The sequence below is a fragment of the Schistocerca serialis genome, chromosome 2, assembly GCF_023864345.2.
Source record: "Schistocerca serialis cubense isolate TAMUIC-IGC-003099 chromosome 2, iqSchSeri2.2, whole genome shotgun sequence".
NCBI classification, from domain to species: domain Eukaryota; kingdom Metazoa; phylum Arthropoda; class Insecta; order Orthoptera; family Acrididae; genus Schistocerca; species Schistocerca serialis.
This window is the reverse complement of record NC_064639.1, coordinates 1,113,070,983-1,113,096,792: the sequence shown is the minus strand read 5'-3', so window position 1 is coordinate 1,113,096,792 and position 25,810 is coordinate 1,113,070,983.

Genomic DNA, 25,810 nt, shown 5'->3' with positions numbered 1-25,810 from the left:
GTAAGAATTTCCTGAAATATTCCTCTATCTCAGTTCTGTCTGGGTGTTAAAGTTGAGCTCAGGAGATTTTTGAAAGACTCAGAAAATCGCTGCTTCTCTTCAAACATTAAGGTTGTTAATCTTATTCACCAAAAATATAATTTCCATACTTTCATGCATGTGTGTTACCTAATGTCCTGCGTCATATAAATCCACTGTTATTACTGATCCTGAATTCGCGCAGTTGATGTGAAATTTAACCAAATTCGAAAAACCTCTACTAGTTTAACCTCTAATTTTGTCGTCACATGGCAGACAGGAAGTGCGCTAGGCACCCAATAACTTAAACCTATCACAAAAATTGCTTTCCTTGTGCCTAAGTTTTTCGCAGTAGTTCTTAAGAATATAATAAGTAGGCATTATATCATATTTTGAAACCAGGTATATGTTATTCTGCGAGCTATGACTCCAAAGAAAGAAATCCTACGGTACTTTTCTCTAATGTAAGCTGTATTGTTTGTTGTCATATGAAAGCTGCCGGTCTTTGGCTGCGATGAAAATTGAGCCACATCGCATTGCACATGTAGCCTTTGTACTACATCCTTGTTAATGTCATTTACAAAAACATTATCGTAACCATTCGAGGTGTCTGTATATTTTCTTGTCTGAAACCCATGTTCGAAAGCCTTGGCGGATAACGGAACGTTATGTGGCCAGTGCAGAAGTGAACTAACCCCCGCCCTCTTATATTGTATTCGGTGGTTATATGCACTGGCTTTCGCTGAATATCTTATTCCAGTAAGCTATTTTTAATCTTTATGCGTAAAGCTAAAAGTGGAAGGATTTCATTTTCACTCTATTCCATGGTAAATAGAAAATTTTCTTTTATTTTGTTTAATTCCTCCAAAAAATATCAGATTCATGAAAAGACCTTGTGTATAATAAAGAAATGTTTTTAACATATATATTCTTAAATACTTTAAGGTTTTCCATCTTATTATGTTCGAACATAGTCATGAATACATTGCCAAGGCAACAGGATAATGAAGAACGCATTGCGAGACACTGTTTTTTTACGTATGTGGTATTCCTGACTTTGACAAACTTGAGTACTTCATCGATTTTGCCTTGAGGTCCTCTGCTATACTCAGTCAGATTCCTATTTCTTATTTGGTACAATAGGTCAGTCGCGATTCTAGAGTACATTTTCTTTATTTCAAATGGCATCAGCGAAGCGCCATCAGGGATGGGAAGGTTATAAAGATTTTAATGTGATCTATCTATTGGAAAAAGACCAACGGAAAAAAATCATAACATTAAGAAAGAAGTTGTAAAACATAAAAGAAAGTTGGTAGGCCTGTTAATACACCAGACAGTCGAATAAGAGAGGAGCTGTCAGCGCCCCTATGAGGCTGAAAATGAGGTTTGCTTTAAATACAAGTGAGTGTTAGTTACCTTTGAGATTGGACGTTGTGAGTAGGTAAGGCAACAGAGAAACCATTATCAGCACTTCACTGAGTTTGAACAAGATCGTGTAATAGGACTGCAAGAAGCTGAATGTTCCTTCTGCGATATTAAAGAAAAATTTGGCAGGAATGTGTGCACTGCACATGACTGATGACAGCACTGGTCACGAGAACGTCCGGTCGCAAGACGACCGAGCTCCAGATGGCCACTTGTCACCACCAAGGTAGAGGAGAATCATGTTCGGCACATGGCTCTGGCAGATTGTACTACATCTGCAGCAGCAATCTGACCAGCAGTTAGCACAACAAACTAATACAAATATGTAACTTCAAGGAAAGCTCTGAGCCAAATGCCCTATTGCGTGCATTGCGACAACTCCAAACCACCGCTATTTGTGATTTCTGTGGGGGTCACACTAGAAGTCGTTGGAGGTCTGTAGTGTTTTTATATGAAATCTGGTTCTGTCTCGGTGCCAGTGATGACTGTGTGTTGGTTAGTAGCAAATCAGTTGAGGGTCTATAACCAACCAATCTGCATGCTAGTCATATTGTATTTGTAGCTGGAGTAATGGTCTGGGATGTGATTTCGTATGACAACAAGAACACTCTCTTGGTTATCCCATGCACCCTGACCGTAAATTTGTACGCCAGTCTGGCGATTCGACTCATTTTGCCACTGCGAAAAGCATTCCAGGGGTGTTTTCCAACAGGATAATGCTCAGTCACATAGTGTCGTTATAGCCCAACATGCTCTATAGGATATCATCATGTTTCCTTGTCCTGCCCAATCATCAAATCTGTCTCCAATCGATCGCGTGTAGACATCATCAGACGAAAGCTCCATCTTCATCCACAAAACGCATTAATCGTTCTTGCACTGACCGACCAAGTGCTACAGGCGTAGAACTCTATCACTCAAACTGATATCTGGCACTTGTACAACAAAATGCGTAACTGTTTACATACTTGCATTAAACATAATAGCGTTACACCCGTTTTCAATGAACCAACATTTCATATTTGCAGTGTCTTATCTCAATTTACTTTAATTTGTGATCTTGCAATGTCAATCACTTACATATGTCACCTAGACAAATGTATTCCCAGAATTTCATTACTCTTCGCTAGTTTATTTTTGGTTTTGTGACCTTTTTCCGTTAGTATATTAACATCTAGTTGATCCTTGAAATTCTTACTAAAATAATCTTACAGTAGCCACTACAAATGATATCAGGGCCAGGTTCTGGCATAATATATATAATGGATTAGAAAATTATCCTTGTGCACTTTTATGTCACCCCTCAGTACACCAAAGCGCATGCTAAGAGCAGAGGAACAGATATAAAGCCTTAAAGCCTTAATCCAGCCCCCCCCCCCACGGTTCGTTCCGGGTGTATAAAGTACATTATTTTTGTTGTTCAGGTTTTGTATATTTCAGGTTAGTTTCACTGCTGAGCTAAAACCAAATCTCCTTTTTTTTTTTTTATCTCAGCCTCCGTCAGCTTCGCTGAATTGTTCCTGGTGAATACTGAAAACACTGTGTACATATAGGGTAGTACATGCCACGAAGGACATAATTGTCGCTGTCAGTCAATTGTTATGACATTGTTGTTCTCATCAGTGGAACTGAGTCACTGTGCATCATACAGAACGTTGTAGGTGGCCACTTTGACCATCTGTGACTGTCACCTGTGCAACAGGCTGCAGGTGGGACCAGTCCTTATGGTCGATTGGATTCGTTCCACAACAAGCTGTCTTTTGTCATAATCTGTCAATTAACCCATTTAATTATTCTAATTTATAAAATGTAGACTGCATAATGCAACCGTTAAGGTACGACGATGAAGTGAGCAAACACTAATGTGTTTCGTATTTTGTCTCTCTATAGCATGGGCAGTATCTCTATATCAAAGGCACCCCCCGCAATTGAAGCTCCTAGTTGTAATTCAATTGCCCGTAATTGAAACCGGCGGATGCTCCCTGCGTGGAACATCAAAAGGAAGTGTTTCTGTGTAATCAAAGCAATAATAATTAAATTTTATGCCGGTCTGTGGAAAATGTTTCGCTCCGCATCGCCAAGGGCTTCACAGAGTTTCGAGCGAATTACACAGGGGATTTATCGCAGTGATTTCCACTTCTCGCTTTGAAGGAGGCTAAATCTGAGTGGAAAGGGCCTTCGCTCGGGCGTGAAACGAAAACGGAGGATCGCATCTGTTGCGTTGTCTGTTGGCAGGCGTCTATGTGGCCTTGCCGGCAAGTGGACCCCGCGCTGCGGGCTCAGTGATCTCAGACAGCTCAGGGCTGATACCGTGAGGGCCCTTACTCAGTGTGTACGGTCTCTGTGGTTTATCAGTGCTATTGTTCTGCAGTCTCAGCGCTTTCTCTGAAAAGTAACGAGCGCCACTTTTAACAAAACGATGTTAGTTCTACATTTCAGAGGCGCCAAGAGCTGCTTATAGAAAAATTCTGCCTTACTGTATGTTTAGGTAATATGGTCATCTTCAGGAACCATGAAATTGCTTAAAACAGCGTACATGAGAATGTTCTTAACGGGGGGGGGGGAAGTAGGTCGTTAAACGGGCGGACTTGGAGCAGGACAGTCACCGCAGGGCATTTTAATTTCTACTGTCTATACTTTTACAAATAAATTCATAAAACTTTGTCAGCATGACCAGGAAGGATTGAGGACTCACACTCATAGCAGTGAAAGTTCAAAAACGTAGCAAAATACCTATTTTTACATCTGAAATTTAATCATTTTTTCACTTATTACTGGCTGCATTTGTTGCTATAGGTACACTTTTCTTCCTAAGTAAGAGAGATTCGTCGATGAATCTTGCACAGCATACGAAGAGTACTTACAGGTGAATGAAATTCTAGAATTTTCCAAATCTATTAAAAAACTGTGATAAAAATTGAGATAATTAACTATAAAAGTTGAGTTTTTTCTAAACATGAAATTTAAAATGTAAGAATTCATCCAGTTTTTTATATATTAAATATAGCTATGGTTTGTATGCTGTACAAAATTCATCGAAGAATTCTCTTACTTAGGAAGAAAAGTGTACCTATAGCAACAAATGCAGCCAGTGGTAAGTGAAGAAATGATGAAATTTCAGATGTAAAAAAAGGTATTTCGCTACGTTTTTGAACTTCCACTGCTATGAGTGTGAGTCCTAAATCCTTCCTGGTCATGCTGACAAAGTTTTATTAATTTATTTGTAAAAGTATAGACAGTGGAAATTGAAATGTCCTGCGGTGACTCTCCTGCTCCAAGTCGGCCCGTTTGACGTCCTACCGTCCTTAATGCGTTGCCAGATAAGGCGAAAGCGATTCTGTGTCATTGTTGTCAACAGTAAAATACGTCATAGAGTCAATGGCAACATATAGTGACACAGTTCATTAGCCCTCTTGTACTCTCATAGTCAGGGTCCACAGTTCGTTTTGAGTACTCTCTTTGTTGGTTATAGTGAATAATTTCTTGGTACCTGAAGATGATTGGATGAACGCAGCCAGTAGTAAATAAATAATATTGTACCGACAGATTTTGTTCACTTTGAAATATGACCTATTTTTCAAATAATTACGAGCTGTGCCTACCACTTACATATAATACATTTCAAAGTCTCGTATGTCATTGACTATATCAGATACATTTTTATTGACAACAAATGAACGTCTTTACAATTTATCTCTACTTCAAAATATTTTTAATACATCGTGGGAGCAGACAGTGATCAATGTTATTATTTAAAATCAGTCTTGATCACAAATGTATTTATTCTGGTAAGCGGTGATTTACCACCGGAATGAGGCTCCTGCTCATACAGCATTTTGGTCTTAAGATGACCACGGACGTCGTCGAAACCGGTTACCAGAATAAAAAAATTTGTGATCAAGACTAATTTTAATTGCAACAATTTTCAAAATCTTTGATAAATCAAACTGTAAACAAGTACTGATGATTAAATATTAACTATTGTAAACTGCCTGTTAACGCAGTGTTACTTGCCACATAAATGTTTCGCAATCTAATGTGCTTGTCTATGGAAAATAGCGAATACACTGCCAGAAAAAAAGTTAATATATCGGGAAAGACGAGGTCGATGTTGATTCGATCACGGCATATACCACTTGGGAGGATAGAAGATGTACTGATAACGGTTTCAACGTCAGCAGCCAACAGATAGCGTAGTTCCATAGCAGCAAGAGCCCCATCTGTATCTATACTTAAACAGGGAATGCTTTCAGCCAGAAGCCACAGTGAGATGCAAACGTGTGAGGCAAGCAGGTAATCATTCCACAGAGACGCACTCGTGCGTCCTACAGCTAACGTAGCGACTCTGAAGATGAGTTAAATTGTGGCCTTCCAAGTGGCGGGATGGCCCTTTCGGAGAACTGTCGCACAAAATGGATGTGCTGCGTTAGTTGTGCAACGATTCTGGTATCGGTGATAGCGTGACCATTCTCATAACCGTAGACCAAGTTCTAGTCGTCCACACACTACAGACGCTCGCCAGGATCGTCGTTGTAAGGACAGCGGTGACTGATCGTACAACTACTACACCACAGATAAGACGGTTTGTGAGCTCACACGTGTCAAGACGAACTGTTGCGAACCGGTTATTAGCAGTGAAAATACGGGTACGCACATCTTTAGTCCGTCATCAACTCAAGCCACAACGCTGAAGTGCGTGGATCGGTTGGCACCGTCAGAGGATTACTTGGGAGGTGGATTGGCTAGCAATCATCTTCAGCAGTGAAAGAAGTTTCTGCCTGCACGCGAGTGATGGTCCTTTGCGTGTATGACGTCGAGCTGGTAAACGTCGTCTCCTAGGATGTATTCATTCAAGAAACACTGGCCTCACCACCAGGGCCTTATGGTCTAGGGTGTGATAAGCTACAACTCGCGTACACCTCTGGTATTTCAGGAGGCGCTCCGTCCGTGTAGAACGTTATTAAACCCGTTTTATTTTGCTGTTCTTCTAACAGGAATAAGTTACGTTGCTCCAATTGGATAATGCTCGCCCACACACTCCCCGTGAAACTCAACGTGTTCTGCAAGACGGGAACCAGCTTCCCCGGCCAGCACGATCTCCGGACATACCTCCAACTGAGCACGTGTAGAATATGATGGAACGAGAAGTGCGACTCGCCCACCGAGAGCTCTCACAGAACTACGTGAACACTTCGAGCAGGCGTAGCACAACGGATTGGTCACCTGTACGATCCACTGGATGTCACAGACAGCGCCTACACTGCTCGCCGTGGGGGCTACACCACATACAAATATGGGTGTTTCAGCGTGTCTCATTAGCTTGTACGTTAGAACGGCTTGTGCTGCAGATCTGTCGACGTAATCATTTCATGTACTAGGTATGAACTGTTGCAACAATAAATCTTGAGTGAACTGTAAACCTCCAAAATGGGCCGGCCGAAGTGGCCGAGCGGTTAAAGGCGCTGCAGTCTGGAACCGCAAGACCGTTACGGTCGCAGGTTCGAATCCTGCCTCGGGCATGGATGTTTGTGATGTCCTTAGGTTAGTTAGGTTTAACTAGTTCTAAGTTCTAGGGGACTAATGACCTCAGCAGTTGAGTCCCATAGTGCTCAGAGCCATTTAAACCATTTGAACCTCTAAAATGGTGTACCAATTTCTTTTACCGGCAGTGTCTGATGCGTCCTGGAAACAATACAAGGTGAGTCATTAACTATTGCAACCTAGATTAACTCTGAAAGTATGATAGCAAGTGAAACGTTTGTTGGACAAATGTTGCATGGGACAACGGGGGCCATAATAGGACGTTGGTTTTTTTTCTGGTAAGTGTGTCGCGTCATAGATATGAATGTCAACCTTGTTTTTTTTTAATGGGATGCTACAGTTTGGTACTTATCTTCTTATAGCGGCAATCCAGACGAATCCGATAGTGTCTAAGAGTAAGGTCTTTGACAGTCAACGAAGGTCAAAAAGGAAGTATGAACGTCCATTTACAGAAGGTGGTTCGAAGTAATGACCATTGGTATTAATGCAGTGCTCCAATCTTCTTATCGTGGAATGAGTGGTATTCCTCATCACTTCGGCATTTATCGAAGCACATGCTCCGACAATTTTCTCTCCTATATGGTGCAAATAGTAAATATTCGCCGAATACGGCGTATCCATATAACGTGCCACTGACATGTAAACACCAATCGGCGGTTTCGCAGTACATCACTAATAGGAACGGTAAGACTAATATTGTCGAATGAAGCGAATATGAATGTTGTATTCCTTCGAAGAACAAGTCGATATGCTTCTCATTTACGGAGAATTCCAATGAAATGTGAGAGCTAGAGACTTATACGCTGAAAGATATCCTCAACGTACTCGCCCTAAAGGTCGTACATTTAAATATGTGTATGATAAATTGAGAACAACTGGATCCTTAACGTATCGGAAATATATCCGGCAAAGTTACTAACGAGGGTACGGAAACTGTTAATCCTGCCACTGTGGTTCGAGATCCTTGTGGTAGTTCGCATCAAATCGCAAGGGAATCTGGTATGAGACAGAGTAGTGTTGTTTGTGTTCTACATCGCAATAAATATCATCCTCACAATACCAGTCTTCACCAAGAATTAACTGGTACGGGTTGTATGCGACGCACTGAATTCTCCCGATAGGCTTGACTTCATATTCAGCGGGATGACACATTTATTAATTTGATTTTATTTACTGACGAGGCTACATTTACGAAACATGGGATTGTTAATTTGCATAGCATGCATTACTGGTCAACCGAAAATCCGTGTTAGCTGCGGCACGTTACACAACAGAAACAGTGGTCGGTGAATGGGTGGTGTGGGATTCTGGAGCACAGAATTATAGGCCCCTATATCATGGAAGGAAATCTTAATGGTAGGAAGTACACCACATTCCTGCAAGAAACATTAGGTCTGTTATTGGAAGAAATACCTTTAGGATCAAGGGACAGAATGTGGTATCGACACGATGGGTGTCAGGCACATTTTTCGTCCGCGGCTGGAAACGAGTTGCAGAGACAATTCCCAAATCGTTGAATTGGACGCGGAGGAGCCGTGTCGTGGCCGGCTCGTTCGCCAGCCCTCAGGCCTCTGGAATTTTTCTTGTGGGGATTCGTAAAAGACATCGTTTATAAATACGTTCCAACTACCCCTGAAGATATGTAAGAGAGCATTATCCGAGCATGTATTTCTATAAGTTCCGATGTGATAAGGAATAACACTCAATCCATGATAAGGAGATTGCAGGACTGCATTGATACCAATGGTCATCACTTCGAACACCTTCTGTAAATGGACGTTCTTGCCACCTTTGTGGTCTTCGTTGACATTCAAAGACCTTACTGTTACACACCACTGCATTCGTCTCGATAGCCGCTATTAGAAAATAAGTACCAAACTATAGCATCCCATTTAAAAAAACAAAATTGACCTTTATATCTCTGAAGAGACCTCACCTAGCAACAAAATTGACATACATATCTCTGAAGAGACCTCACCTAGCAACAAAAAACTAGCGTCGTATTAAGACCCCCGTTGTCCCATGCAACTTTTGTCCCACAAACGTGTCAGCTCTTATCACACTTTCGGAGTTATTCTTGGTGGCAATAGTGACTCACTCTGTAGACTGCAGTTAAGCCATTGTAGCACAATGTCATATTTTTCCAGGCATCCTAATCCCGCTATCTATACGAAAGAGCTGCGAGGTGTCTGTTGAGTCCCTTAGTACACCCCTAAGATGCAACATATTTTATCCCAATTGATCTACGAGGATGTGAAGCGCCCTGCAAGATCATGCAAATTAAAAAAAAAAAAATGCTGGTGCCACCAGACGACCTATCCCTTACAGCTGAACTGACTTCAGTAGGAATACTGCACAGTTGCTCTATTGGTCAGCAAAAAAGAAGCCACCAACTGTTAAGTCGTTGACTTTATTTTACGCATTTCTGATAGACACCGTCTTCAGATAGTCATGAACATCTTGGTGATCGGTTATATAAGGATAGTATGTAACAAACAAAGCTTTCATGGCTTTGTTTGTTACATAGATCCACATTACAGGCAACTATCTGCGGAAGTGCCAGGGTGTGGTTGTTTTTTCTTTTACTTCGAGGAGGCATGTGATACTTGCTGGAGGACGGTAATCTTCCACACGTTGCGCAGATAGTCCTTGCGAGCATATTTGCTCAGCTTCATTAGAGAATTTTTGTAAGACCAGATTCTTAAAGTGTGAGTGGATCCGACTTCACTGGACATTTATTTATAAGAACTCAGTACGACAGTACTCAGTGCTCAGTGTAACCTATTGTGGTAGTGTCCCGCCGGGTGTATAAGGGTGTCGTTTAGTTGACGGTTTCGCAGTCCTGTGCCCTTCTCGATGGATCAATTCATGTTGCCTGGACTATCTCTATTCTTCGGGCATGGCCGACAGCTTTGAGTTTCACCAAAAAAACGGCTTGTAAGAAATGTCGGCTTCGAAAGGAATTTCTTCCTTTGTCCTTACATCTCGCTCCCATTATTCTTCTGTTCGTCATAACCTCTAAATATGATGTATTAACACTTGGCAGACGAATATTTAGAGCTTTCCAAAACAACATGAACTACGTTTACGCGTTTAATTCTTATGCAGCCGGTTTCGATGCTACAGTATCTCTTCTGCCTGAAGACGTCGAAACCGGGAATAAATGTAACCATGCAGACTCGTACAGTGGCCGGAAGAAGCTGTAACATAACATCGAAACCGGTTGCATGAGAAGAAATCCAGTGAGCAAAGCAAATGGTGTTACCCCTACTACACAAATGATAGAATAACACCTGCTGCTCCATTACCCATCAGAAGATGGAACTAAGGAGATATGTTGGTCTTTGGCAATTTTCTTTTTCTGTTTCAGGCAGTAGTCGAAACATATTTCTCTGCCTACCGTTTGGCCTTCCAATGCCGAAGGTGTCATCAATGTCTATAACGACTCTGAAATCAGTTGCAACCTCAAACAAGCCCAAGGAGACGAAATGCTATGTATGATTTTGTTTGTCCTCCCATACATTCTGTATGGCAGCCCGCTGAGTCCGTTCTCTAAAGCCATGTACGCTCTAAATGGTACCTCGTGAGGAGCGGAGCGCAAGGAAGTTCTTCATTTGGATGGAAGACCACATTTTTTTACTCGTTTAACACAACCTATTAACCATTTTTCATTTCTTTCGATCCTTAGTCCGATCAAATGTGGACCATGGAATTAAGCTCGAGTCTTTTTGGGTCGACTTAGACTGTTTCAGCGCTGTAGAAGCCGTTTCCTTACTGTTGTATTCCGCACCATGCCCATTATGACCCACTGAACGGAAGCTGCTGCATCACCACTGTCGTTTCGATGCTATGTCCTTTGTAAGCACGCTTTGCGAATGTCCTCCACGTCCATTATCCCGTCTGTCTTCCTTTTATCACCATTCCCTCGCCCGTCAATATGAAGCAAGCTCTGCTTCCAGATTGCCTCCCGGAGCTGCTATTAGCTGCCCAACTGATCTTCTATGCACACATCATTAGGTCCCCTCTGATTGGTGCCAGTGGTCGTAATCGTAGGTATATAAGTGGGTAATAGTGACTTCCCCGGCATCCTGCGGGTTGGATTCCCACAACTTCCAAGCTGGAAGATTTTCGCTGCCTGGGCTCCCATCAAGGGTAAAACCGACGCTTTGGAAGCTCCCCCCTGTTGCCGTCTGCCGCAGTCTGTCGTCATCTTCTGCCGTCCGTCGCCGTCCGTTGCCGACTCCTGCCGTCCATCGCTGTCTGCTGCAGTGTGTCAGTCCATCCTGTCCATCCATCTGTTGCGCCCGCTGCTGGTGCCCACCGCCGCTGGTCAGCGCCACCGCCCGCCGCCTATGCCCACTGTTCGTACCCGCCGTCGCAGCCACCGCCACTGCCCTGCCATCCCTGTCTCCTCGGTGGTGACCCCTTCTCTGTTCTCTCTCCCTACCTCGGTGACACTTGTCGCAGGTAGACTGCACAGTCCGCCATGGGCATCCCAACCACTACAGTCATTTACACCTTTCCTTCCCCTGCCCCCACCATTACCTCCTGAAGTGCCTCTTCCAGCTCTCTGCTCCATCTACCCTCCTCACAGTCTCCTCACATTCCATCTCCTCCTCCACCTTAAAACCCCACCTGTATACTGTCCCTTCTTGTGCTCTTCCTCCTGCTCCCACTCATGCTCCTGCCCCCACTCCAGCTACTACCACATGTCAGGACTCCCCCCCCCCTCCCCCTACTACAACTGCCAATGCTTTCCCCACCTGAGTCACTGCCCACTTCATGACAATCGCCACCATGGAGCACCTACCCTCCCAACAAAGTGCATCCACTTCACATAAGGGGCCTGCCTCCTATCCTCCTGTTACCTTCAAGGAATCCCTCATCCTTCCTCCCAGGGAATCCTCATCAAAAAAACTCCCCAAAACGCCCTAGTGCCAAACTAGCCCCCACCACCTCCTCCAAGAAACCACTGCCTGCCCGTCTTCCTTCTGACCCTCCCATGGGCACCATCCCTCCCCTTGCATCCCCAGCCCCCACCTGCCAACCCTGATCCCAAATTCCTCGATGCCCTCACCCTCACACTAGAAATCTGCAAGTATATTCCCAGTGCCCTCATTTCTTCGCTCATCCCCCACAGACATGCTGTCCTTATTAAGTCCCTTCTCCCTCTTTCCACACTGACTTCCTCTGGAAACTTCCCCATATCACCTTTGACTCACATGCATCTCTCAAAACTTTCCTTACCTCCTCCTCTCCCTGTCAGCCTCTACGCCATCATCATCTGCCGATCTTGCTGTGATCACAATGCTCAGGCACGTGGTCACGGAGGTGGAGGTGCTAGAGAAATTGAATTCCAAACCGGCCCTGGAATTCCACTCAGCCCGATGCATCTATAATGACTCCAGCCATACTTTCCTGATGCGAATGTTCACAGAGGTCGCCTCCTCCATAGATCACCTCCTCAGTCAGGGAGACTTGACTGTCAACTGCGACCACACTGTTGACCCCTCCCATTTTCTCCTCAATCCTACCACTGACAATGCTGCCTCCTCTATAATGATTATGTCACCCAAAGCTGCAAACCATCACCTGTCCCCACTGTAAACCGTGCTACTCTGTCAAACAGTGTCCTAACATTGCGTCTCCTTCTTCCTGCAACACTTGCAACGAATCCCATCCCACTTACGTCTTCAAATGCTCTCCTCCCACCAACCCCGGGCTTACTATCAGTGTTCGCCCCATCGATCAGTCCATTCACCCCAACAATTTCCTGTGCCCACTCCCTGTAGCTGGAGACATCATCCGTTTCCTATCCATCATCCTCCACAACATCCACCCCTTCCAGTGGCACCACACACTCCAGCAGGTTTCCCTTGCCACTCATTCCATCTTCCATTTGAACAATTACCCCCACCTACTTCCACAACGAGGTCCACATCGTCTTTGCTCACCTCGACACCCTTGTTTAAGCAACTCTTCTCCTCCTTCAACCCCCTCCTAACCACCCTGGGGTACTAACAGCATCATCTCCCATACTAGAGCATCTGCTCCATCCCTGCCAACAAATATCTTTTCATGCATACCCCATCCTAGTACCAGGCCAACTGCTTCATCCTTAATGAAACCTTCTTCCAACCTCACCACACTGTTTGCACCTCCCCCTACCTCCTTCATCACACAGACAATCCCCTTCCCCTAGTGTTATTAACCACGTCAATCATATCCCTGTCCAACCACAGCCCCTGCTGAGTAACTCAACCAAGCACCTCTTCCTCAGCATCTTTTTTTTCCTACCTGACTGTCACCTGCCCTGTGCCAATATCTATGTCTGTCCAGCACTCCTCTTCCCTACGAATTCATCTCCCATGTTGGCTGCACCTTCTCCACCTATGTGATTACTGCAGACCTCAACATTCCCAGCTATGACCCTTCCATCCTACAGCAGTGGCATTAGTTCCTCATTACCCTTGACCTTGTTCCCCTCCCACAGCTCACCTGTGTCTAAAGTAACTCCACCCCCTATGTTGTCCTTGTTTTACCTGAATTCCTTGGTCATATCACTGCCTATATACCAGAGTCCATTGGCAGCAACCACCTCCCAGGTCTCAGCATGTCCTCAGCCCATTGCCCACATCCTGTCACCGCCCTACTGCCCCTCTGACGTCTGTCCATGACTACCAACGAGCCAACTGGAATACCTAACGGGAATCCATTGCCTCACAGGTCGAAAGCCACCCACTAAGCTTTCAACATACCACTGGCGTCACCCATGCCTTGTCCTTCCTCCAGAACACCATCACTGACGCTGTGGAACCCAAGGTACCTACCAAACGCATCCACCCTCACTGCCCTACTCTTCCTCCACAGGCCATCTTTCATCTCCGTGAAACCCACAGACTCCACCATGCCTTCCTCTGCGCCCTTGAATGGGACACACACCTCTGCCCCTGGCAATTACAATGTCACATATGTAACCTTTTAATAGCAAAGAAACGCTGTAAGTGGTGCCAGAGATGTACACAACTCAATGATAACCTCCATGTAGGATCCTCCAAGTGAAAATCATCAACATACCGTAGATCCTCCAAGTACTGGTCTACCTTCCTCTACCTTACTGGTAGCCCACGTTACTCCCTTCTCTGACGACCTCAGTAATGCTAACCATTTTGTTCCCCACTTCTCTAAGTTCTTCTCAATTCCCGATGATTGATTACTCCCTCTTCCTCAGAGTCCTTGACTGCACTGATAGCTCCATCCCACCACACACCCAAAGTTTCCAGTACTTGGACTAGTTACCTCCTCAGATTTAAACACTCCCATTACAGGACACAACGTCAGACACATATTCTGCTCCAAAGGCAACACCATTCCTAGTCACAGTGGTGTCACCTACTGACTTGTCAAGGAACCCCACCCTCCATCCTGGCTGTTCCTGCTACCTTGTACAGTGTCATCCTCTCCACCAGCTTTTACCCAAAATATGGAAGTCTTCCCACGTCCTGCTGTACCCTAAACCCAACAAAGCCCCCTCTGACACCTCCTCCTATCATCCCATCTGCCTCACCTCTGTGTTCAGTGAGGTCTGTAAGTCCATGCCCCCCCCCCCTCTCCACACCCCATCATATTGATCACCACCTCAACCAGCACCAGCTTCTTTCCCTTACGCAGTGTGCCTTCCAGCCCTCCTTCTCTGCTGATGACGAGGTCCATAACCTTATTAGTCGTCTTTCTCTCTTTCCCTAAAACTTAACTCTCGTCATTCCGCTGTCTTTGTTTCCTACGACCTCCAGAACACTTATGTCTATGTCTGACACGTCAGGCTTCTGTTTAAACTCCAGCCCTTCCTATAAATTTCGCCTGAATTGTGTGCTTCCCTCCTCTCCTGTCGTCCCTCTTGTGGCACTATCCACAATACCAAGTTCGGTAAGTTTTATCCCACTGTGGGTATGCTCTCCTCTTTCTCCTGTGTACTGCAGATATGCCCAAACCTCCTATGCCTGTTTACCTTCTCCAATTTGCTGATGACAACACCTTCCTGGTTCCCTATCCTACCCTTCAACAGCCCCATTGTACCCTTGAAGCCCACCTCGACCTGTTCACTGCTTGGTGCAACCAGTTGCTCCTTCTAATTAATCCTTACAAGACCCAGGCAATCATCAAAAGTCGTACCGCCTCCTCCTTCTGGCTCCACGATTTTTACCTTATCATTTATCGTTGCCCTGTCCCGATCACTCCTGCCCTGAAATTCCTGCACCTCACACTCAGCCGTCATCTCAATTGGACTCTCAAATGATCGAACACAAAGCCCCCTGAAACTCCTGCACAACTGGACATGGGTCATGGACCCTTCCCCCTTCCTTCACACCTGCAAATCCTTGATCTGTCCCATCTTTTTTATGTCAGTGTTACTTGTATTTGTGCCTAACCCAGATTCTATAAAACCCTCCAAATCCTTCAACGCCATGCCCCTGCCTCAGTTTCTGTATCCTCTTCCCACCCCCACCAGGATCCTACTCCTATATGACCTCCTCTGCTTCCCACAACTTCTTCTTTTGTTCAAACACATCCAAACCGTGCATACCATCCACAGACTCAAACCCCCTCACCCTCTGATGTCTCCTATCCTCTCTTACCCCTGCACTTTGCTGTGCCTTTACCATTGTGTCCAGCCCTCACTGCATCTCCACACCCTCTTCCTCTTTCATTTATGCACCTTCCAGTGCCTGTCCTTCCTGGATGATGAGCTTCACCCTGACATCTACCCCTTCTACCAACTCTAGCCCTACCTGCCCCCCCCCCCTACATCCTCAGGGTTCCCATAACCCTCCTTGTCCCTTCGCTTGAGAGGATTTTTACTCCCACCTACACCTCCCTCCTTTCCAGCAGACCCCCTTAAATATCTCTGCACTCCCTCCTGGCTTGCTTTCCCTCTTCCACCCCACTAATCTCGTAGCCCTCGATGTGCCACCTTCCCCATTTCTTCAGCACCGCCTCCTTTGATGCCCCTTTCTCCCTCCTCTCAGGCCTTTCTTCCCTTTGCAGGTCCCTCCCAGCAGTTTTTACTCATTGTCGTATGTGCGGTGTCTTGTGCAGTGGTTTTAAAGTATCGTCGTTCTAGTGTGTTTTTAATACTCCGGGAATTTCTATCTTGTGCATGTCACACACATCACAAACTGTGTTTCTTATCTTTATGTGGACCTTTCTTAACTATGTCCCAAACCGAACGTCTCTGTGTAAGCATATATTTTAACCCCCATTGTCTTCCCCTCCCCCCCCCCCTTATGTTCTTATGTTCCCCTTTCTATCGCCCTTTTAAATGTTTCGTTTCATCTTTTTTCTATCAGTATTGGTCTCTAGGCTGAAGAGCGGCGGACTGTGCCACTGACAGCCCTCCTGTGCCCATATGGGGCTGAGGAATGAAATTGCAAGAAAGAAGAAAAAGAAAAAACCAGCCCCGGCAGTCAATAGTTTTACTCCTGACAACAATGATGGAGCTAGCCATCGAAAGCTCGAGAGTTCATTTGAATTAACGTTTTATTCAGACATGCCACCATGGAAGACTCCAAGGGCACAAAAAATTATGTACCACGAAGGAATTACACGAATGGGGCGTAAGTCGGTAGATGCGACTTACTTGTAATGGCATCAAATGATTACAGTCCCAGAAAAAAATCTGAATGATTTGTTCAATTGAAAGAGCTTCACAAATTTGAGCTTAAAAATGTGTTGGTTCACATTTGCCCCTTAGAAAGCAATTATTCGGCTTGAAATCGATTGATGGAGTTGTTCCATGGCCTCCTAACTGATACTGTACCAAATTACGTCCAATAGGCTCATTAGACCGTAAAAATCGCGAGCTATCTTGAGAGCCCAGTCCAAAATGTTTCAAACGTCTTCAACTGGAGAGAGATCCTTCAGCCATGCTGGCAGAAAGGCAAGAAACCTTACTCATGTGTGGGCAGGCATTATCTTGCTGAAACGTAAAACCAAGATGGCTTGCCACAAAGGGCATCAAAATTGTCGACGTACCACTGTACTTTAAGGGTGCCGTGGATGATTACCAAAGGAATCCCGCTGTAATATGAAATGCCGTCCAAGAATATCGTTCCTGTCACTCCTTGACCTTGCAGTTGACAATCAGGTTGGTTTCCTACTGCTTCAGTAATGAGTCCTGTTTCGGACAGAGTAGCGGCGACCAGCAGAGTCTTGACTGTGGTAAGATATCAACCTGACTGTCACCTGCCATCCTGGGCTTACATTTCAGCAAGAAAATGAAAATGCCCATCCGCATCTGGCGAGAACTTCGGCTACCTGTCCTTGTGCGTCCTAAACTCTACCTTAGCCAGCAATGTCGCCAAGTCTCCCCCCCCCCCCCCCAACTGAGAGCGTTTGGAACATGATGGACAACGTCCCTCTACTCTACCAGAATGGAAATTTGACGATCTAGCTCACCGACTGGACAGAACCTGTCACGACACCCTCAGGAGAATATCAACTCTACCAAGCCGAATAACTGCTTGCATAAGGCCAAAGGTGGACAAACAAGTTATTTCTCTTGAATAAATCGTCCTAGTTTTGTAGAATTGTAATCATTTCATTGTCTGTACATGTTCGTCACATCTACCCATATCATTCCCATTCGGATAATGCCGTCCGTTCTCTCTCTCTCTCTCTTCCTCTCTCTCCCCGTGCGTGTACGTGTGTGTGTGTGTGTGTGTGTGTGTGTGTGTGTCTGTGTGTCTGTGTGTGTGTGTGTGTGTGTTAGAGTATAGTAGATGCGTACATGCTAATGTCATTTCGGTTCATTCTACCAGAAAAACCACCGATTCTTTAAATAATCGAATTTCCATGTATAAATTAGCCTGAAACGGCTGATTATTTTACAAATACATAAATGTGTCAAATATTTGATGTTAAGCATACAAGCGAGAAAATGTTGACAGAAAGCTTCAAATTATGCTCAAAGACTGTTGGAAGTTCCTACGAGCTCTAGTTATGAAAGACTGAATGAACAGTCTTTTTAAGCAAAAGCCAGGTTTCACGTATTGTGGTGATTCAGGAACTGTGTGTCGTACAGTTATATAATTTAGTAGATACATTCAGTTTATATGCAACTGTCTGCAAACCTCATATCTGATAGTGAAATTTTACCTCATGGGCAGCGAAAATGAAGTAAGCGATATTTTCTTTTTTAATTGAGTCTAAAACAATCTTCACAGTAAAATATCTGTTTGCAATGATAACCGTTTTCGGTCAAAACGTGAACATCTTCAGACGTTTTACACCATGATGGTTGGGGATGGCGGTGAACAGAGCAGGTGTCGTGGCTCCACGAAGTCAATTGCTCCACCACCACCTACTATCGTGGGGTAAATGGTATGACGATGGCGCCATACTGACCGAAGCTAATTACCACCGTAACTTAATACTTTATTGCAGTCAAGAGTGTTTTAATTAATTTTTGAAACAAATTAGTGAGACCGCTGATTTTCTCTACGAAGAATAATACGGACAAACTTTTTTCATCATTTTGTGGGCGTGTTAGCAAGAAGAAGTTTCGTAAAGGTTTAAAATTATATGTAAAATTTGTTGAAAATAGCTAAGTGTTCTCACTCTCAAATATTGAATGAATAAATTCCTGGTATTTGTGTTCCGTTAGTGACTCTGCGTCAAGATAAAGACACGCTTTTCTAGATATAATACATGTCTTATTGTGTTCGAAATTTTAATGCAAGGTGGATCTCTTACTGACTATATTGTATCATTTTAGGTTTTTTAATTTTTTCGAAAATTTCGCGAAATACTGGAAATCAAATTTTTGTTGCACCCAGAAGCCGTTAGATTGGCAATATGCAGCTGATACCAGGTTATAGCACAGATGTGTCTACTGCAAGAACCACAGAGCACTTTTCCTAGAAAACAGCCATTTTTAATGTTTGATATGTTGATTAATAAACTCAGCTGGTTTGTAGCCTAAAGGCAAAAGTAATAAACATTTAGCGTTTGTGAATACCTGCAGCTAGCAAAAATGGCAACTAATCGCCATCACTATTGGAATGTTTAATTATCGAAATTCACAACTTCAACTTCATAACAGTATGACAGTTGATTAATTAACCTATGGTAACCTTAGTACCGAGCAGACTCATATTCTGTAGTACGACGGTTAAAAACCTACTGCCAGCCATCCAGATCTAGGTTTACCGTGATTTTCCTAAAGCGCTTGAGGCAAACGCCGGGATGGTTCCTTCGATAGGGCACGACCAATTTCCTGCTCCACCCTTACCTAATCTGAGATTGTGCTCCGTCTCTGACGAGTTCGTTGTCAACAGGACGTTAAACACCAATCACCTTCTCCTCCTCCAGTAACAGGAACAACGAACGCTCCTAATGAAACATGTGTACCTCTGGAAATAATAAAAAATGGACACATGTTGTGCGGAATGTTTAATTCTCATTTTTCTGTGCTATCCCCTCTTAAAATACTGCATATATGTTGTTTCTTCTTTCGGGCATGGGCAAGGGGCTCTATATCAGTAGTGTGTAGATAAGCTGAGAATTTGGGTCTGATGGAAAGCTAACTAGGATCAGTGCTGCATAGTCAGCAGAAGAGCCGAGTTCAGAACCCAGTCTGGCACAAATTTTCAACTTTCCCTATTGACTGAAATCAGTGCTCACTGGTATCTAGTGTCTTTAACACCTTTGTGCCTTGTCTTAAAATATTGACTATTCCCACTAAGCCACCATACAGGTTTCAGTCATATTAAAATCGCCCAGACGCAATTTTTTGTACAAAGCCCGCCTGGTCATCTACACAAATCTTTGCTTGCATAAACTTTTAAATCGTAACGGAATAGATAATTAACTGCAGGTTGAGGTGCTCATGGATTACAATGTGAAGCCTACACCGACAAGTCAATGTCGATCTTCTGATTTCGTAGGGGGGTTTACGACAAAGTCTACTAGCCATTTCCATTTCTGTCCTACGTTATTTTTAATTCCTTCGCTGCTGACTCGACTGCTTCATATGTTTTTTATTCAGCCTCCATTGGTCTCTACATTAAGTAATTGTATCATTTTGTTTAAAATTTTGGTCCTGCGTCACGTCGTGTAGTGTCTCTACAGTTGCTTGCTAGCACAGAATCATCATTAGCAACTACTCTTTTGTTCTTTAACGTCTCCTTTACATTTTTTTCAAGGCGCTTCGCTTCTTTGTCTTGTAAACCTTATTGCTCGTGTTTCATACCGTAATTCTCTTGGTAGCCCTGCCAACAGCAGTCCCTAATCCTGTTATTAGATTCTGTATACACCAAACACTGCCGCTCTTGGCTGCAGATAGCGCCACAAATGACATTTCCTCTTGAGAGCGTTCTCAGTGACTCCAGTAATGAAATCTCGGTGGCCTTTGCTGTCCAGTAAAGTACATCAAAGACGAGTCAATTTTACCGTTACTACAAGGAACCACATTTCAGTATCAAAATACAATCGTCCGTATCTAAAACTTCATCTACATGGATATTCTACAAATCGCATTTGAGGGTCTGCCAGAGGATTCATCGAACCACCTTCACAACAGTTCTCTATTATTCCACTGTTCAATAGCGCGCGGGATAAACGAACAACTATATCTATCCGTTGGTGCTCTGAGTTCCTTTATTTTAGTTTCTCCCTACGTAGGTCGGCGTCAACGAAATATTTTGGCATTCGGAGGATGAAGTTGGAATTTTCATGAGACAACCCCACCACAAAGAGAAACCGCTTTGTTTTACTGATGTCCACCCGAAACCCCGTATCATGTCCGCGACACTCTCGGCAGTATTTCTCGATAATACTTTCCACTTTCTCGATGTACTTGGTGAATCGTATCTGTGAAGAATCCCACACCGCGCAACAGTACTCCAAAACATGACGTACAAGAATAGTGTAAGCAGTCTCGTTAATAGATCTGTTGCATCTTCTAAGTCTTCTGCCAGTAAATCACAGTATTTGGTTCGCCTTCCTTACAATGTTTTCTACTTACTCTATTAAATTTAAGTTGTTCGTAATTGTAATTCCTAGACATTTAGATGAATTTAGCAACTTGAGATTTGATTAATTTACCGTGTATCCGGAGTTCAACGGATTCCTTTTAGCACTCGTGTGAATGACCTTACACTTCTCATTCTTTATGGTCAATTGCCAATTTTCGCACCATACAGATAGATTTGGTAAATCGTTTTGCATCTTGTTTTGATCTTTCGGTAATTCTGCTCGACGATAAACGAGAGTGCCGTCTGCAAACTAATTATGATGGCTGCTCAGATTGTCTCCCAAATCTTTTGTATGGATCAGGAACAGTAGTGGTCCTACAATACTACCTCGGTGAACGCCAGAAATCAATTCTGTTTTACTCCATGACTTTCCGTCAATTACTGTGAACTGTGACCTCTTTGACAGGAAATAACGAAACCAGTTCCATAACTGAGATGATATTCCATAAGTACTTAATCTCATGACAAATCACTTTGTGGTACAGTGTCTAAAGCCTTCTGGAATTCTAGATGTACGAAATCAGTCTGAAATTCCTTGATCACGGATGAGAGGTCAACCTCACTGCGAGCAGTACTTGAGCTTGCCACCAGAGTGTACTCGTGGTTCGTTCTGTACGTCCGTTGGATACCAGTGGCCGGCTCACAACACTCATGCCGATCCACTGCAGCATCAGGCTGTGTAACCGAGGCCATCACAGCCTGTAAATGAGACCTAAGTGTCACCAAATCGGCTCGAATCATCCATAGTCATGGTGCATTTTTAATCGATTAGAGAAAAGAAATGAAACAAGATAGATATGTGAAACGCGATGGCAATGTAATAGAAACTCTCCATGCGTGCATACCTGTTCATCATATTTCGATGTGACATCCTTTGTTGCCCTACAGACATCTAAAGAACATTCTAGTTCTTCCCACACACGGGTACGTACATCTGGTGTAATAGAGTGAACAGTGACTGTGATTCTCTGTCTTAAAGGATTAATGTCGTTGGTATGTTCACTGTAGACACTTAATGTAAACACAAAAGTGTTGGCTGTGTCATCAACTTTTATCCGTAGATCGTGGTCACTCTGACTCTAAATCAGCCCTAGGGAAACTTTGTACCCACAAACTTGCAAACATAGTGGCCGCAGTGGGGAAAAGCGCCGTCTTGTTGAAGGACGACACATTCTGGAAACTGTGGCACTGCATACAATTGCGACATGAAAGATATTTCTTTTTGACGCCATAGTCTGCCCCACAAAGAAAAACGGGCCTATAACTCGGGCCTATAACTCGGGCCTATAACTAGTCGTCTTTAGACCTAAACCCCGACCACACGTACGCACCGCTTGCGGTTCCTTAGATAGCTGTCCTGTATATCTTCTACAGACCCTTCACTTACCTAAAGCCTACCAGAAAGTGGTGTATCCAACAAACTTCCGGTATCATTTAACTCCTTGTCCCACCGATTAATGTTATTTTTATGTGGTTGTACAAACGACGATATTCTAATTGAGCACTGTCCACGGATTGGAATTTAGTAAGCCGCAGAAAACATCGCTCTGTATCGTCCTGATGTCGACTGCCATGGCCTGATCGGCTGCAGCTACGCGCTTCCATGTGTTGTGTCATCAACTTAGCACGCACGCCATTCAACGTCACACTACAGAAACTGTACGGCAGCATTAGTTGCAACCTGAGTTTCGTTTCTGTTCGCCATAATAGGCGATCATAGCTTCATCATGACTATGAGTACGCACTGTATATACACTCCTGGAAATGGAAAAAAGAACACATTGACACCGGTGTGTCAGACCCACCATACTTGCTCCGGACACTGCGAGAGGGCTGTACAAGCAATGATCACACGCACGGCACAGCGGACAAACCAGGAACCGCGGTGTTGGCCGTCGAATGGCGCTAGCTGCGCAGCATTTGTGCACCGCCGCCGTCAGTGTCAGCCAGTTTGCCGTGGCATACAGAGCTCCATCGCAGTCTTTAACACTGGTAGCATGCCGCGACAGCGTGGACGTGAACCGTATGTGCAGTTGACGGACTTTGAGCGAGGGCGTATAGTGGCCATGCGGGAGGCCGGGTGGACGTACCGCCGAATTGCTCAACACGTGGGGCGTGAGGTCTCCACAGTACATCGATGTTGTGGCCAGTGGTCGGCGGAAGGTGCACGTGCCCGTCGACCTGGGACCGGACCGCAGCGACGCACGGATGCACGCCAAGACCGTAGGATCCTACGCAGTGCCGTAGGGGACCGCACCGCCACTTCCCAGCAAATTAGGGACACTGTTGCTCCTGGGGTATCGGCGAGGACCATTCGCAACCGTCTCCATGAAGCTGGGCTACGGTCCCGCACACCGTTAGGCCGTCTTCCGCTCACGCCCCAACATCGTGCAGCCCGCCTCCAGTGGTGTCGCGACAGGCGTGAATGGAGGGACGAATGGAGACGTGTCGTCTTCAGCGATGAGAGTCGCTTCTGCCTTGGTGCCAATGATGGTCGTATGCGTGTTTGGCGCCGTGCAGGTGAGCGCCACAATCAGGACTGCATACGACCGAGGCACACAGGGCCAACACCCGGCATCATGGTGTGGGGAGCGATCTCCTACACTGGCCGTACACCACTGGTGATCGTCGAGGGGACACTGAATAGTGCACGGTACATCCAAACCGTCATCGAACCCATCGTTCTACCATTCCTAGACCGGCAAGGGAACTTGCTGTTCCAACAGAACAATGCACGTCCGCATGTATCCCGTGCCACCCAACGTGCTCTAGAAGGTATAAGTCAACTACCCTGGCCAGCAAGATCTCCGGATCTGTCCCCCATTGAGCATGTTTGGGACTGGATGAAGCGTCGTCTCACGCGGTCTGCACGTCCAGCACGAACGCTGGTCCAACTGAGGCGGCAGGTGGAAATGGCATGGCAAGCCGTTCCACAGGACTACATCCAGCATCTCTACGATCGTCTCCATGGGAGAATAGCAGCCTGCATTGCTGCGAAAGGTGGATATACACTGTACTAGTGCCGTCATTGTGCATGCTCTGTTGCCTGTGTCTATGTGCCTGTGGTTCTGTCTGTGTGATCATGTGATGTATCTGACCCCAGGAATGTGTCAATAAAGTTTCCCCTTCCTGGGACAATGAATTCACGGTGTTCTTATTTCAATTTCCAGGAGTGTATGTTAGCATGAGGTGTGCGTTATAAATGACAAATGTGAATGAAACACTTTTCACCTTAAGTACTCGTATTGCTCAGATTCCGTAAAGTCAACACGTTTCTAACAGAGTACTTTAATTAAAAGACACGTAGTAAAATGTTCAATCTTCCTTTTTTTCTTTCTCTTTCAAGGACAACAGCACGACACTTCCGTCTCGAGGTATGTTACTGCATTCCGAGATCGAATCGTGAGTTGGCTTTGATGACTCAGCTGACAAGCGCGAGAGGTGAGGCTGGGCCAACACATCCTGTTAATCTGCCAGGTACTTACAGCCCAAAAACTGTCTTACCTAGTAGTTAATAATGGCATAGCCACAATGAAGAAAAGAAATTCTTGACTGATCAAACTATGCTACTTTTTCCCAGTGTTAAACTAATGGTCAGTAGGATCAACAAGGTTCTCAAATGGTCACACATTCGCAAAGAGTGCTGCTAGGAAAACATATCAATTCTGTTTCAGTGGGCCTTGGCTGGCGTACGTGTGACATCACTGACGATTCTATTCTTACTATTATGTTTCATGCTACGAGACTACGCGTATCAATTTCAAAGTGGCACCACGCCATTTCATTGACCGTCAATTAGCGACAACATTTTGAAAGGGTTGGAATCATTCACAGCATCCCAGGAATTTCTTAGAGCGTATAACTATCACGATTCTGGGATCAAATTTAAGCCGGTGAATTGAATTATCAAGAATATTCTCGAGGAACTATAATCTCAGAAGGAAAGATAATTTTCAGTTAAAGTTTGTTTACATTCTAACTTGTGGCTTAATTTATAGTTACTGATCAACTCATCTGAATAACTCTTTATTCACGTAGTCCATACACTGGCAAAAAAATAAACAATTGAAATTTGTCCAACACTACCCTGATGGCTTGTAGCTTGTCCTTGGTTTCTTCAATTCTCTGTGCTCTTGTGTCTCTGTTGTCAAATTGCAAGAATTTCAGTATAGACAAAAATCGGTTTCTTGACATGGCAGCAGAAAAAAATGGTTGGCGAAAGGCAACATTACCTCCCAACAGATCGGAAGCACTTGTGCGATGTCCATGAGTTCGACCATCTCCTATTAGAACTGCTAATATAGCGTACACTTCAGTTGCATTTATATCTCTCCATGTCGTTTTGTTCGAAGAATGAGCTGCATTCCACAAAGAAATTACTCGTTTGGCTTCCCTGTTCGTTTCTTCTACAATGGTGCTCACGATTTCCGGTGAGATAAATAATAAAAATGACGCTGTTATTGTTTTGATTGTTTTTCCATCAGTCACTGGGCCAGGTGTTACGTTCAAAATGTTGCAACGTTGACGCCGCCCACCTTTTGGTGGTTCACTAGAAAATTGCAGTCCACTTCTAGAAACAAACAAATCTCCAGTGTTTCCGTCTTCGTCCTCTTTTTCTTCTTCTTCTTCATTCTCTTCTTCTTCTTCTACCTGTTCACGTGAATGTGTAGTGTCTTCTGATATTTCATCATCAGCTTCATCTGATGCTATGATATGGTCTTTGTCAAGAGGTTCCATATATTCATTCAGTTCATTATCAATGTCCCATTCATTTTCATCGTCACTGACATCAA